Below are 13,793 nucleotides of genomic sequence, written 5' to 3' on the forward strand. Positions count from 1 at the left end.
AAGAAACAATTGTTTTTATTGCGTTAACATAACCGCTATAACCAGAACTATGTTCCAAACAGGTATGTAATATGAATTTTATTTGTTAATAAATAAAGCATTGACCAAAATAAAGGATTGGCAACTGGCAAATTGTCATGGAATAAAAAAAATTGAAAAAACTTTGCGTAATGGTTCATCGTGCCATTACTGCCACCTGTGTCCCATTTCACCCATGTGTTTATGCTGCCTTGTTTCCTAATTTCTTTGATTCTTGTTTAGTCTAGTACTGCCAAGACCTAGTAAATAAGTCTCAAGTGTCAAGTAAATAATACTCTTGCCTGTTTTTTTTTTTATGTATTTTGAGATTTCCTTATTTTTCCCTGAGGACCTTTTAAATTGGGGCATTTTACTTTGTGGATTTAAATTTCTGGATTTTTTATATATTTTTGTATTTACCTTTTAAACCTGGGAGATAAGTTTAGCATTAAATTCCTATGTTTCAGTTGTTGATTTGGATTCGTTTTGAAACTCTTAAAAAATTAACAACAACTGAGTTCTTCCTTGCATTTGGATTCATCGCCTCTGCTGTGGCTTTTGGCTAGAATGTCTGATTCTCATGATAATTTCAAGTCTCTCTTACAGAAGTTATTAAAGGTATTAAAAAAAGTATTACCTTCATGAAATCACACCACCTTGTTGTTAATTATTTTTTATCACAGCAACCACCAGCATTTACTATACATTATTTTAACTTTAAAAACAAACTTTAAACGAAATTCAAATCAGGCAGAAGACATATTGGTACCTTAAAAGCTAAGCCTTTTGACCAACCCAGTAATGGGGTGCAGGAAGGCACCTCCGGTTGGCCCAGCAAGCATAGCTCTGGGAAGCTCTAAGAAGAGCTGTGCGGACCCTCCTTTAACTGAGTCGGCAGCGCCGGAGAAGGGACACACACACCCCTCACACACACACTCTTTACTCTCCTGCCATCTGGAAAAAGGTACAGAAGTATTAGAGCCACATTCAGAATGTGTAACAGTTTTTTACCACAAGCCATCAGATTTCTCAACATGAAGGAACTGGTCTGATATACACAGAATCAACAGAGGAAAAAATAAACAGTTTGCCCAAACTGCTGTTTGCACACTTTTGCACAACCTAATGTACTGGTCAGCACTACTGTGTTTCTGTTTTTTCTTGTCCTATGTTGTCTCCTATGAGTTATGTCTACTTCTGTGTTCCTTGTTTTAACTTATGTTGTTTGCTGTAGCACCTTGGTCCTAGGGAAACGTTGTTATGTTTCACTGTTGAACAGCATTGTATATGGTTGAAATGACAACTAAGCCTACATGACTTGACTTGAAATGAAACTTGGATATATTTTAGAGTAATCAATGTGCAGCTTATAGCAGTATAGATTTACTGTCCTTTAAAAATACACTATTGGCAAAAGTATTGGGACACCTGACCTTTCCTGCCATATGTGGTTCTTCTGTAAACTGTTACCAAAAAGCTGGAGGCACTCAATTGTATAAAACTTCTTTGAATGCAGTGTAATAAATTGTTGCGTTCACTTGAACTTGGAAACCCAAATCTGTTACAGCATGGCAATGCCCCTGTGCATGAAGCGAGCTCCATGAATATATGCTTTGCATGGCTTGGAGAGGAAGATCTTGATTGGCCAGCTATAGAGCTCTGACCTCAACCCTACTAAACACCTTTGCGATAAATTGGAACACTTACTGCACCCCAGGCCTCCTCACCAAAATCAGTTCCTAACTTTACCAACACCCTTGTGGCTGAAGAGCACACATGTCCACAATAACTGGCAACAAAAGTGAGTAAACCCTAAGTGAACATGTTAAAACTGTGTCCAAAATGTCAATATTTTTTTGTGAGCACCATTGTTATCTACTGTAGCACCTCCTTAATCCTTCTGGGCATGGACTTCACCAGAGCTTCACAGGTCATTGCTGGGATCCTCTTCCACTCCTGCATAATGACCTCAGTGAGCTGCTGGATGTTAAACACACCTTCCGCTTGAGAATGCCCCACAGGTGCTCAATAGAGACATACTTGGCCAATCCATCACCTTCACCTTCAGCTCCCACAGCAAGGTAATTGTCATCTTGGCAGTGTGTTTGGGGTTGTTATTATGTCGGAAAACCGCCGTTCGGTCCAATTTCTGAAGGAGGGCCTTATGCTCTGCTTCAGAAGGTCACAGACCATGTTGGAATCCTTGTTTCCCTCAATGAACAGCAGCTCCCCAGTACCAGCATCAGTCATGTAGCCCCAGAGCATTAAGATACCACCACCATGCCTGACTGTAGGCAAGACACATTTTTTTGGTCCTCACCAGTGCGTCGCCACACATGCTGGACACCATCTGAGCCAAACAAGTTCATCTTAGTCTCATCAGACCACAGGATATGGTTTCAGGAATTCATGCTGTTGGACAGGTGATCTTAAGCAAACTGTTTGCAGGCTTTTTTTGTGAGCCAACTTCAGAAGGAGCTTCCTTCTGGGATAATAGTCATGCAACCCGACTTGTTGCAGTGTGTGGCATATGGTCTGAGCACTGACAAGCGGACCCTCCACTTCTGCAACCTCTAAAGTAATGCTGCAGCTGTTTTTTGAAGCAGCTTCTGCACCTGACGCACAGCATGAGGACTCAACTTCTTTGATGGACCCTTGCGAGGTCTGTTTCGAGTGAAACCCATTTTGGAAAACCTCTGTATGACCCTGGCCTCTGTACTGTAACTCAGTTTCAAAGCGTTACAGATCTTTTTATAGCCAAGGCCATCTTTGTGGAGAGCAACAATACTAATTTTCTAATCTTCAGAGAGTCTTTGCCATGAGGTGCCATGATGAACATCTAGTGGTCAGTATGAGAGAATTGTACTCAAAGCACCACATTTGAACTGTTCTAATACAAGATACACACATTTGTATGGTCCTGTCAATCAGACAAAAACATGAACATGATGAATAGGACATATGGCTTTGCATAGTTACACAACATACAGCTGTTATCACTTACGGTGTACTCACTTTTGTTTCTAGCTATTTAGACAATAATGGCTGTATGTTAATTTATTTTTAGAGCACAGTAAATATGTACTGTTATACAAGCTTCACAATGATTTAAATATATCCGTTTTATTTCTATTATATTGTCCCTTGTGAAGATAAATTGAAATGGTTGCTGAAATGTGTGGGGTGTACTTACTTTTGTGAGATCCAGTATACATATGTATTATATCATTATTATACTGTACTGTATAGATACTGTAACCCAGCCATTATGGTTGCACAAGCCAGTGCACTCTTAGTGCCGGTCCCAAGCCCGGATAAATAGGGAGGGTTGCGTTAGGAAAGGCATCCAGCGTAAAACATGTGCCAAATCAAACATCCGGATCACGAATAAAAATTTTATACCGGATCGGTCGAGGCCCGAGTTAACAACGACCGCCACAGGTATTGTTACCCAACAGGGTACCGGTGGAAATTGGGCTACTGTTGGCCGAAGGAGGAGAAGGAGAGGAGGAAGACATCTACAGAGGCGGCAGGAAAAGGCGAAGTGGAGGAGAGTGGAGGCGAGGGTTGATAATTTAAATGTTGGCACTATAACTGGTAAAGAGAGAGAGGTAGCTGATATGATGGAGAGGAGAAAGGTAGACATGTTGTGTGTTCAGGAGACCAAGTGTAAATTAAATAAGGGCAGGAACATTGGAGGTGGGTTTAAACTGTTCTATCATGGTGTGGATTGAAAGAGAAATGCTGTAGGGGTAATTCTGAAGGAAAAGTACAGTAAGAATGTAGTGGAGGTGAAGAGAGTTTCTGATGAATGTGAAGCTGGAAGTTGAAGGGTTGATGATGAATGTCATCAATGCCTATGCTCCACAAGTCGGCTGCAAGATGAAGGAGAAGGAAATATTCTGGAGTGAATTAGATGTTAAATGGTAGATGGTGTACCTGGGAATGAACGATACTTTATTGGGCATGTAGGTGAAGGGAACAGAGGGGATGAGAAGGTGATGTGTGGGTATGGCCTTAAGAAGAGGAATGTGGAAGGGCAGATGGTGATAGATTTTACTAAAAGGATGGAAATAGCGTATAAGAGTAGAGGAAGGTGCACACAGGTGGACAATGTTCTATGTAGGAGATGCAACCTGAAGGAGATTGGAGACTGTAAGGTGTTGGTGGGGGACAGTGTAGCTGGGCAGCATCAGATGGTGGTCTGTAGGATGGTTTTGGAGGTGAAGAAGAAGAGGAGGAGAGTGAAGACTGAAAGAAGAATAAGATGGTGGAAACTGAAGGAGGAAGACTGTAGTGTGAGATTCATGGAAGAGGTCAGACAGGGGCTCGGTAGTGGTGAAGAGGTGCTGGATGATTGGGCAACTACTGCAGAAGTGATAAGGGAAACAGCTAGAAAGGTACTTGGTGTGACATCTGGAAATAAAAAGGAAGACAAAGAGATGTTGTGGTGGAATGAAGAAGTGCAGCAAAGCATAAAGAGAAATAGGTTTGCAAATCAGAATTGGGATCGACAGAGTGATGAGAAAAGTAGGCAGGAGTGCAAGGAGATGCGGCAGCAGTTAAAGAGGAATGTGGTGAAAGCTAAGGAAAAGGCATATGAGGAGCTGTATGATTAGTTGTACACTAAGGAAGGAGAAAAGGATTTATACATATTGGCCAGGCAGAGAGACTGAGCTGGGAAGGATGTGCTGCAAGTTAGAGCAATAAAGGATGGAGATGGAAATGTGTTGACTAGTGAGGAGAGTGTGTTGAGAGAAGGGGAATGAAAGTCAGCAGGAGTAAGACAGAGTACATGTGTGTAAATGTGAGGTAGGGCAGTGGAGTGATGCGGTTACAGGGAGAAGAGGTGGAGAAGGTGGAGGAGATCAGGTACATGGGGTCAACAGTGCAAAGTAATGGAGAGTGTGTTAGAGAAGTGAAGAAAATAGTGCAGGCAGACTGGAGTGGGTGGAGAAGAGTGGCAGGAGTGATTTGTGATAGAAGGGTATCTACAAGAGTGAAAGGGAAAGTTTATAGGACTGTGGTGAGACCTGCGATGTTGTATGTTTTAGAGACAGTGGCATTGAGTAAAAGACAGGAGGTGGAGCTGGAGGTAGCAGAGCTGAAGATGTTGAGGTTTTTGTTGGGAGTGACGAGGATAGACAGGATTAGAAATGAGTTTATTAGAGGGACAGCGCATGTAGGATGTTTTGGAGACAAGGTGAGGGAGGCGAGATTGAGATGGTTTGAACATGTGCAGAGGAGGGACATGGGGTATATCAGTAGGAGAATGCTGAGGATGGAGCCACCAGGAAGGAGGAAAAGAGAAAGACCAAAGAGGAGGTTTATAGATGTGGTGAAGGAAGACATGCAGGTACTTGGTGTGACAGAGGCAGATGTAGAGGACAGGGGGGTGTGGAGATGAATGATCCGCTGTGGCGACCCCTATTTGGAGAAGCCGAAAGAAGAAGAAAACTGTATAGATACTGTATCGATATACAAAGGGTATCAGAAATATGCTTAAAATGCACACTTGCACACAGCCGCACACTAATCTATGTTATATATATAGGGTCAGTTCACTCCCTTTTACAGTGAAGCATTATTACTTGTGAATGGGGTAAGAAACTGCAGGATGGGTAATGTGTGTGTGGAAACGTGTATGGGTTATTGGTGTGCATGTGCACCTGCTTTGTCAACAGCCAAGCTGAGAGGGAGAGATTGATGTGAAATCACGTGTGTGTGTGTGTGTGTGTGTGTGTGTGTGTGTGTGTGTGTGTGTGTGTGTGTGTGTGTGTGTGTGTGTGTGTGTGTGTGTGTGTGTGTGTGTGTGTGTGCGTGCGCATGCGTGTGCATGTATGTATGCACCCAGCAGAGATGTCTCCTTCATCACAAAGAGCTTCAGTTAATGTTTGCCCCAAAGATCAGAATGGGAAAAAAAATTATCTCAGGGACTTTGAATGTAGTATAGTTGTTGTTTCTAGATCAGCCAGTTTGAGTATTGTGTAAAAAGCTGGCAAAAAAAAACAAAAAAGCTAAAAACTATTGTAAGCACTTTATTAAGTTCAAAAGAGAATGGTCAAACTGGTTTAAACTGATATGAAAGCTATACAACTGTGGTAAGTAGAAAAGCACTATACAAAACCTTAAATATATGTACTACAACAGCAGACAATAAAATTTAAATTTTACTCCAGTCAGGCAAGAACTAAAAATTGTAATCTACAGTGAGCACAGAATCACCTAAATTGGACAGTTGAAGATTGCAAAAAATGTTTCTTTAAATAAATAAAGCCATTTGAAGACTCGTAACAAAAATATTCAGGATTAGATACAGTAGCAATATGTAGCTCAAGATAGTACCAAAAGTACCACGTTATGTATCCTAAAACATTATCTGTAGTAATTTAGCTTACATTTGAGCCAGTGGTGCAAAATTTCTACAAAATGTACACAATACTACAACAAGAAGGCTTACATCATATAGTAAAAATGTAGACTCAGAACACTCACAAACATCCTTACAGGTTTTAGTATACACTGTATACTGTAAACATACACTCTACAAATGCTGTGCAAAAGGTATTGGGACAACCAAATCCTTCAAGATTTTTTTTTTATTTAAGCAGTTCAAGGGCTGCAAAGAGAAGTTGTACTGTGGTACCTGTGACAGTGGAACAATACAAAAGTTTGGGTTACAAGAAAAAAATATATAGAAATACTCTTCTTATCAAAGTTACACAAAAAGCCCTTTTCTTGGAAATAAAATGGGTTAACACATTTTAGCTGTTTTCCAACAATGTAAATTAAGCTTTGAAAGTTGATGCAAACAATTACTACAGGTGTCCGAATGTCTGTTGATTTATTACAAACCCTGTGTCTGTATAAAAGCAGTGTTGGGACAGACTGTTAATGCATCCTCTAAGCAATATTTCAAGTCAAATCAAGTCAAGTAGGATTTATTTTCATTTCACCCAAATACAGTGCAGTGCACAGTAAAAGAAAACAACATTTCCCAATGACCAAAGTGCTACAGCAAACAACATAAAAAAAAGGTTGTGCAAAAATACAGTACAGATGGTTGTGCAAAAAGGATTGTCCATATACAAATCAAAAAATAAATACTGTACATGTAAATATTTGGCTGGATGTAACCTTTTGGTTCAATATTTGGACAATATTGTACTACAGAAAGTAGAATATTACTCTTAAAATGAGAATGAGTAAAAGGCAAATTCCTTCAAAGAAATTGCAAAGAAAGCCAAGGTATCAGAGAGTACAGTTTTCTACACTATCAAAAGCCACTTGAACACTGAAGGGAAACCTGACAGGAAGAGGACTGGCAGACCCAAAGCCTCACAGAATCAGAAGACCAGTTTCTGAGAGTCAACAGCTTGCAAGGCCGGGGGGCTCACTGGACAACAGCTTACAGCACAGCTAAAGACTGATCAAAATAAGCAAGTCTCAGGTTCAACCATGAAGAGGGGAATTTGAGCTGCAGGTTTGACAGGTTAAGTGGCAGTAAGAAAGTAACTGATAAGTCGGAAAAATAATAAAAAAAATATTCTTGCCTGGGCCATTGAGCTCCCCCAGTGCTATACTGATGACTGGAAAAGGGTCTTATGGACCAACAAATAAAAATTTTAAATCTTTGGTTTATCATGCATGTTGAGTAGGCAAAAGGATGGTTCCTTGGCGTTGAACATCTCACCCAGTGTGAGTGGCACTCTGAACTAAACCTACAACCACAGCATTTAACAGTGCCATGCAGTACTCTCTGATATACTGTACTTCTACTTGGTTAGGGGTTTATCCTAAAACATGATTACCAAAAAACATAGGTGTCAGGATTTCACCAGACTTAATACCCATAGAGCTGGTTTGGAATGAACATAAAAGAAGGGTGAAAGAAAGAAATCTATAAGTTCAGCACATTTATAGTGTACAGTACTACATATTGCAGTAGTGTGTATTTTTTTTTATTTTATTTTGTTTTATTTATGTAATTTCTAAAATGTAAAATTTATATAAGAAAAAAAACACATATGAGAAAAAAAGGGAACAAAATATTTCAATTCATTCTGAATTATTTCATACTTGTATATTATGTTCAGTTATTCTGTATAAATGTATATGTCCTTTTGTTCTTCCTCGTTTTTTAATACATATAAAATAAAATAAACAAAACTGTTCAATTCAAATTAAATTCAAAGGAATTTCACTAGTGACCTTTTTTTCCTGTTCGTGGCTGTGTATAATTCTTTTACGATGTCTACACTACTACAAAGAAGGTAAAATGATAAAATGATTTTGGCACTGAACAACATTTTTGTGGTCCTGTTTTGGAAAATTTAAGCAGCATTTCAAAACATGCAGAGTCAAAGTGTAGAGCATATAATAACCATAACGCATAATATAATAAAAGATCATATCAACATTTCAACATTTGAACTGATGACAGTGATGACAAAATTCAGTAGAATTTGCTTTGTATATTATATGTTGTTCTAAAGCAGCTTTAAAGAATTATATATATATAATTTCTTTAAATGTATTTATTTATTTCTTTTTCAATAGAAATTAGTCCTTGATAGTTTATCCGTGATGAACAAGCTAGTGGTGAGAGTTTCAATGAAAAATTCCTTGAGATGGTATGAAGAAGAGATCTTGAGAGGAACCAGCCTCGAAAGGGAACACATCCTCATTGACAGTGAATGTCCACTCATTATAGTTTTATCACCGTTGAGATTATCAACTGTTCACTGAGGGGCACTTCAATACAAAGAATGTCTTATTCAATGTATTTTGAAGCTCTTTGCAAATAACAGGAAGTCGAGTCATAAGGTTTAGTCATAGGGATAAAAGGGAATAGGAAATAACATTCTGGGTTATTGTTCATCGAATGGAGGAATCATGAACTGCACAGTATTGTATAATTATTGTGGTTTTCTGAGAAATTATTCATCTGAATGCAAATGGTACCTTGTGTTTTCTCTTTGGACATGTTAAATGTTAATTTTAAATGTTAATTGGCTTTCTAACACATTCTAACTATGTGTTAAATGCTAAACACTATGGTATGTTAAGACCTATTTAACCAAGGAATGGTTGAATTATGTGCCACATGTGCCTTGGGGATGCATCACCATGTGGCTGGGTGGTCTGTCAGTGATTCTAATCTTATGGCTGATTGGTGTATTAAATAAAATCCTTGTTCATAACTCCATATCATTCCAATTCTGTTAATATACTGAATTTCTTTTGAGTAATCAGCAATTTGACATTCTAGTGATTGGCACAAATGTTGCACAGTCATGAAAAACCCTTCTGCTCCTGAGTCAGCAGCCTGGGGACGAACTTGGCAGCAACAAGACACGTTCAAATCGCACGTGAGGATTGCCTGGACTGTTTCGTATGACACACCGACAATGGCAGCAATGTTGTGGATTGTTCTCAGAAGATCAACATGCACAAGGTGCATGATTTCTAAGGCCTAATGATTTCTCTGTTGAGCTCATTGAAAGTTTTCCTGATGTCTTCGGGTGAGGTTTTCATTCTTGAAGTGACTTATTGCAGCATAACCGTAAACTTCTCGAATCATGTCAATCATGATTTGGCCAGTTTCACACAAAATTTCATGTTTGCTCCTTGTTGTAACTTGCTGTAAATTATAAAATTGCAGACGTGGTAATGCACGTTGACAGAATAGCTTTATCTCCCAATGTACACAAGACAATGTCTTTTGGCAAACTGACTTATGAAGGTCAGTGCTCCCTGTGATTGTGCGTGAAGGCTTGTGTTGCCATCTGTTTGCGTGTTAGAAAACTAGTTTAAAATTATTTTGATACCATCTCATATTTTAGTACCCAGTAGTTAGAACTGCAACAACAGCTAATAGAAGCCCATCGAGAAAAGAGTGATGCTGCATCACCCTTTCTTTTCTAGCTTTGTGTCCCAAATCGTAGAATGTGGGAATGAAACGAATGGTGCTAGATTTCCTGGTAGATTGTCTAGTGTAGATCTGTGGACACCTTTTAATAGTTTATGCCAATTCAGGTGATCATGTCTCCACAAATACAGAGTGCTTGACATGTTCTGTCATGTTCCAAATACATAGGTCTTGTCATGTCCTTGGATTTCCATGTTTGCTTTTGTTCTTGTTATTCTACTTTTTTTTTTTTTTTGGCACTAGTTAAACCATACCTGCACCCTTTCAACTACTACTGCGCCAGGGTCATTCTTTTGTTGTATAGCAAACAACTATTGTTAAATCTAATAAATAACAAACTGTATGATGTCCACAACTATTTCTTTTGTTAGATACATTGCAAGGCTTGAGTGAAAAAAAGGAGGATTAAGGAGAGAATCATGACTGTACATCAGAAATGTTTGTGCAAAATGGTGACCTTGTTTTTCACACAAAGGATGAAAAAAAAGAAGAATAATGCATGTGTTGCTTGCCAGAATGTTACTAAAAGTGCTAGGTTCAGGGTTTCTTTGTGGTTTTTGAGTTTCAATAGGATTTTTTCCTGAAACCTGGCAACCCTCGTTACTGATATTACCACTTCCGTGTAAACAGCTAACAAAAGACAACTGTAGGTCACAATTTTGTATGTTAATCCCTCTGTACAAAAAGTCAGATTTTCTCTCCGTAAAGCTCTTGGACTCCACTACAGTTGTAATGAACTAATGAAGCAGTGAATCTTTCAAAATAGCACCCTGCAGATGGAAACATGGTGTAACTATAACATCACCAGTGAGCATGTTGTCTATATAGACTTTTAGATATATTTTACAGTAGTCAATGTGCAGCTTGTACAGCAGTACAGATTTACTGTAAAAATAACTCAACATACAGCCATTATTGTCTAAATAACTGCCAACAAAAGCGAGTACACCCTAAGTGAACGTCAAATCTGTGTCCTAAGTGTAAATATTTTGTGTGAGAACCATTGTTATGTAGTACTGCTTTAATCCTCCTGGACATGGACTTCACCAGAGCTGCACAGGTTGTTGCTGGGATCCTCTTCCATTTCCCATAATGACATCACGGAGCTGCTGGGTGTTAGACACATGGTGCTTCTCCACCTTCTGCTTGAGGCTCCATCACAGGTGCTCAATAGGGTTCAGGTCTGGAGACATACTTGCCCACTCCATCACCTTCACCTTCCTCTTTAAGACAGTTGTATGATATATGAGGAATATTGTCAATGCTCACACTGGGCTCTATTCAAATTTTTGTTTAGGAATTCAGGATTTAGCATCCCTGCTCAATCAAATGAACCCAATGCACTACGCAAAACTATATACAGTAAAAAAAAGATTCAAATATACCTATAGATAATACAAATATAAATATAACAACAAAATGATTAGAATTATATACAGTGGGTACGGAAAGTATTCAGACCCCCTTAAATTTTTCACTTTTTGTTATATTGCAGCCATTTGCTAAAATCATTTAAGTTCATTCTTCTTCCTCATGAATGTACACATAGCACCCCATACTGACAGAAAAACACAGAATTGTTGACCTTTTTGCAGATTTATTAAAAAAGAAAAACGGAAATATCACATGGTCCTAAGTATTCAGACCCTTTGCTGTGACACTCATATATTTAACTCAGGTGCTCTCCATTTCTTCTGATCATCCTTGAGATGGTTCTACACCTTCATTTGAGTCCAGCAATTTTTGATTATACTGATTGGACTTGATTAGGAAAGCCACACACCTGTTTATATAAGACCTTACAGATCACAATGCATGTCAGAGCAAATGAGAATCATTAAGGTCAAAGGAACTGCCTGAAGAGCTCAGAGACAGAATTGTGGCAAGGCACAGATCTGGCCAAGGTTCCAAAAAGATTTCTGCTGCACTTAAGGTTCCTAAGAGCACAGTGGCCTCCATAATCCTCAAATGGAAGACGTCTGGGACGACGAGAACCATTCCTAGAGCTGGCCGACCGGCCAAACTGAGCTATTGGGGGAGAAGAGCCTTGGTGAGAGAGGTAAAGAAGAACCCAAAGATCACTGCGGCTGAGCTCCAGAGATGCAGTCGGGAGATGGGAGAAAGTTGTAGAAAGTCAACCATCACTGCAGCCCTTCACCAGTGGGGCTTTATGGCAGAGTGGCCAGACGGAAGCCTCTCCTCAGTGCAGGACACATGAAAGCCCGCATGGAGTTCTCCAAGATGGTGAGAAATAAGATTCTCTGGTCTGATGAGACCAAGATAGAACTTTTTGGCCTTAATTCTAAGCGGTATGTGTGGAGAAAACCAGGCACTGCTCATCACCTGTCCAGTACAGTCTCAACAGTGAAGCATGGTGGTGGCAGCATCATGCTGTGGGGGTGTTTTTCAGCTGCAGGGACAGGACGACTGGTTGCAATCAAGGGAAAGATGAATGTGACCAAGCACAGGGATATCCTGGACAAAAACCTGCTCTGGACCTCAGACTGGGCCGAAGGTTTACCTTCCAACAAGACAATAACCCTAAGCACACAGCTAAAATAACGATGGAGTGGCTTCACAACAACTCCGTGACTGTTCTTGAATGGCCCAGCCAGAGCCTTGACTTAAACCCAATTGAGCATCTCTGGAGAGACCTAAAAATAGCTGTCCACCAACGTTTACCGTCCAACCTGACAGAACTGGAGAGGATCTGCAAGGAGGAATGGCAGAGGATCCCTGAATCCAGGTGTGAAAAACTTGTTGCATCCTTCCCAAAAAGACTCCTGGCTGTATTAGATCAAAAGGGGGCTTCTACTAAATACTGAGAAAAGGTTAAAAATACTTAGGACCATGTGATATTTCAGTTTTTCTTTTTTAATAAATCTGCAACAGTGTCAACAATTCTGTGTTTTTCTGTCAGTATGGGGAGCTGTGTGTAGATTCATGAGGAAAAGAAATGAACTTAAATGATTTTAGCAAATGGCTGCAAAATAAAAAAGAGTGAAAAATGTAATGGGGTCTGAATACTTTCCGTACCCACTGTATATATATATATATGAATGCACAATAAAAAATAAGAAAGAAAAAAATGCATTACTCACTCGCTCACTCTCCATAATCGCTTTATCTCGGTCAGGGTCGCAGTGTGGAACACTGGCTGGGACTGAAAATGGATTACTGACGTCAAATATCCCACACACGTATTATGTGCACTTTTAAAAATGAATTCTTTCATACGGTGTTGACTGAGTCTATCTATCTATCTATCTATCTATCTATCTATCTATCTATCTATCTATCTATCTATCTATCTATCTATCTATCTATCTATCTATCTATCTATCTATCTATCTATCTATCCTTTCAGATATTTACACTGCTCTTACACTGCCATCTTCTGGTCAAATTGTTCCAGCACAATAGTGCATTAGGTGGAGTTTTGCACACAGTTCAATAGATAACTGTATCACAAGTGAGGAATGAGACGATGTGAAAGGTGGTGTGAAAAAAAGAAAAATATTCCAGATGCAGTCTAGTGATTCATGACCATGATACTATTTGGCTGATCTGTTCACAAAACTTATCAACAAGAATTATATCCTAAATAACTTTGTCATGTCAAACTAATTGCTTTATCTCTGAATGTAACAAAGCACTGACACTGAAGGCTACATCCCAATAAGCTAAATAAACTTCCAGCAACACAAAAGAGAAAATTCCACAATTAAAAAAAAAAATCTGCAAGTGTAGCAACTCTATCATGTTGGTCCCTTTCAGAGGTGCTATATAAGAAAATCAATTAATTATCTCAAAAAATCTAAATGGGGTTCATTTATTTAATATG

The sequence above is a fragment of the Silurus aristotelis genome (genome assembly GCF_946808225.1).
Source record: "Silurus aristotelis genome assembly, chromosome: 20".
NCBI lineage: Eukaryota > Metazoa > Chordata > Actinopteri > Siluriformes > Siluridae > Silurus > Silurus aristotelis.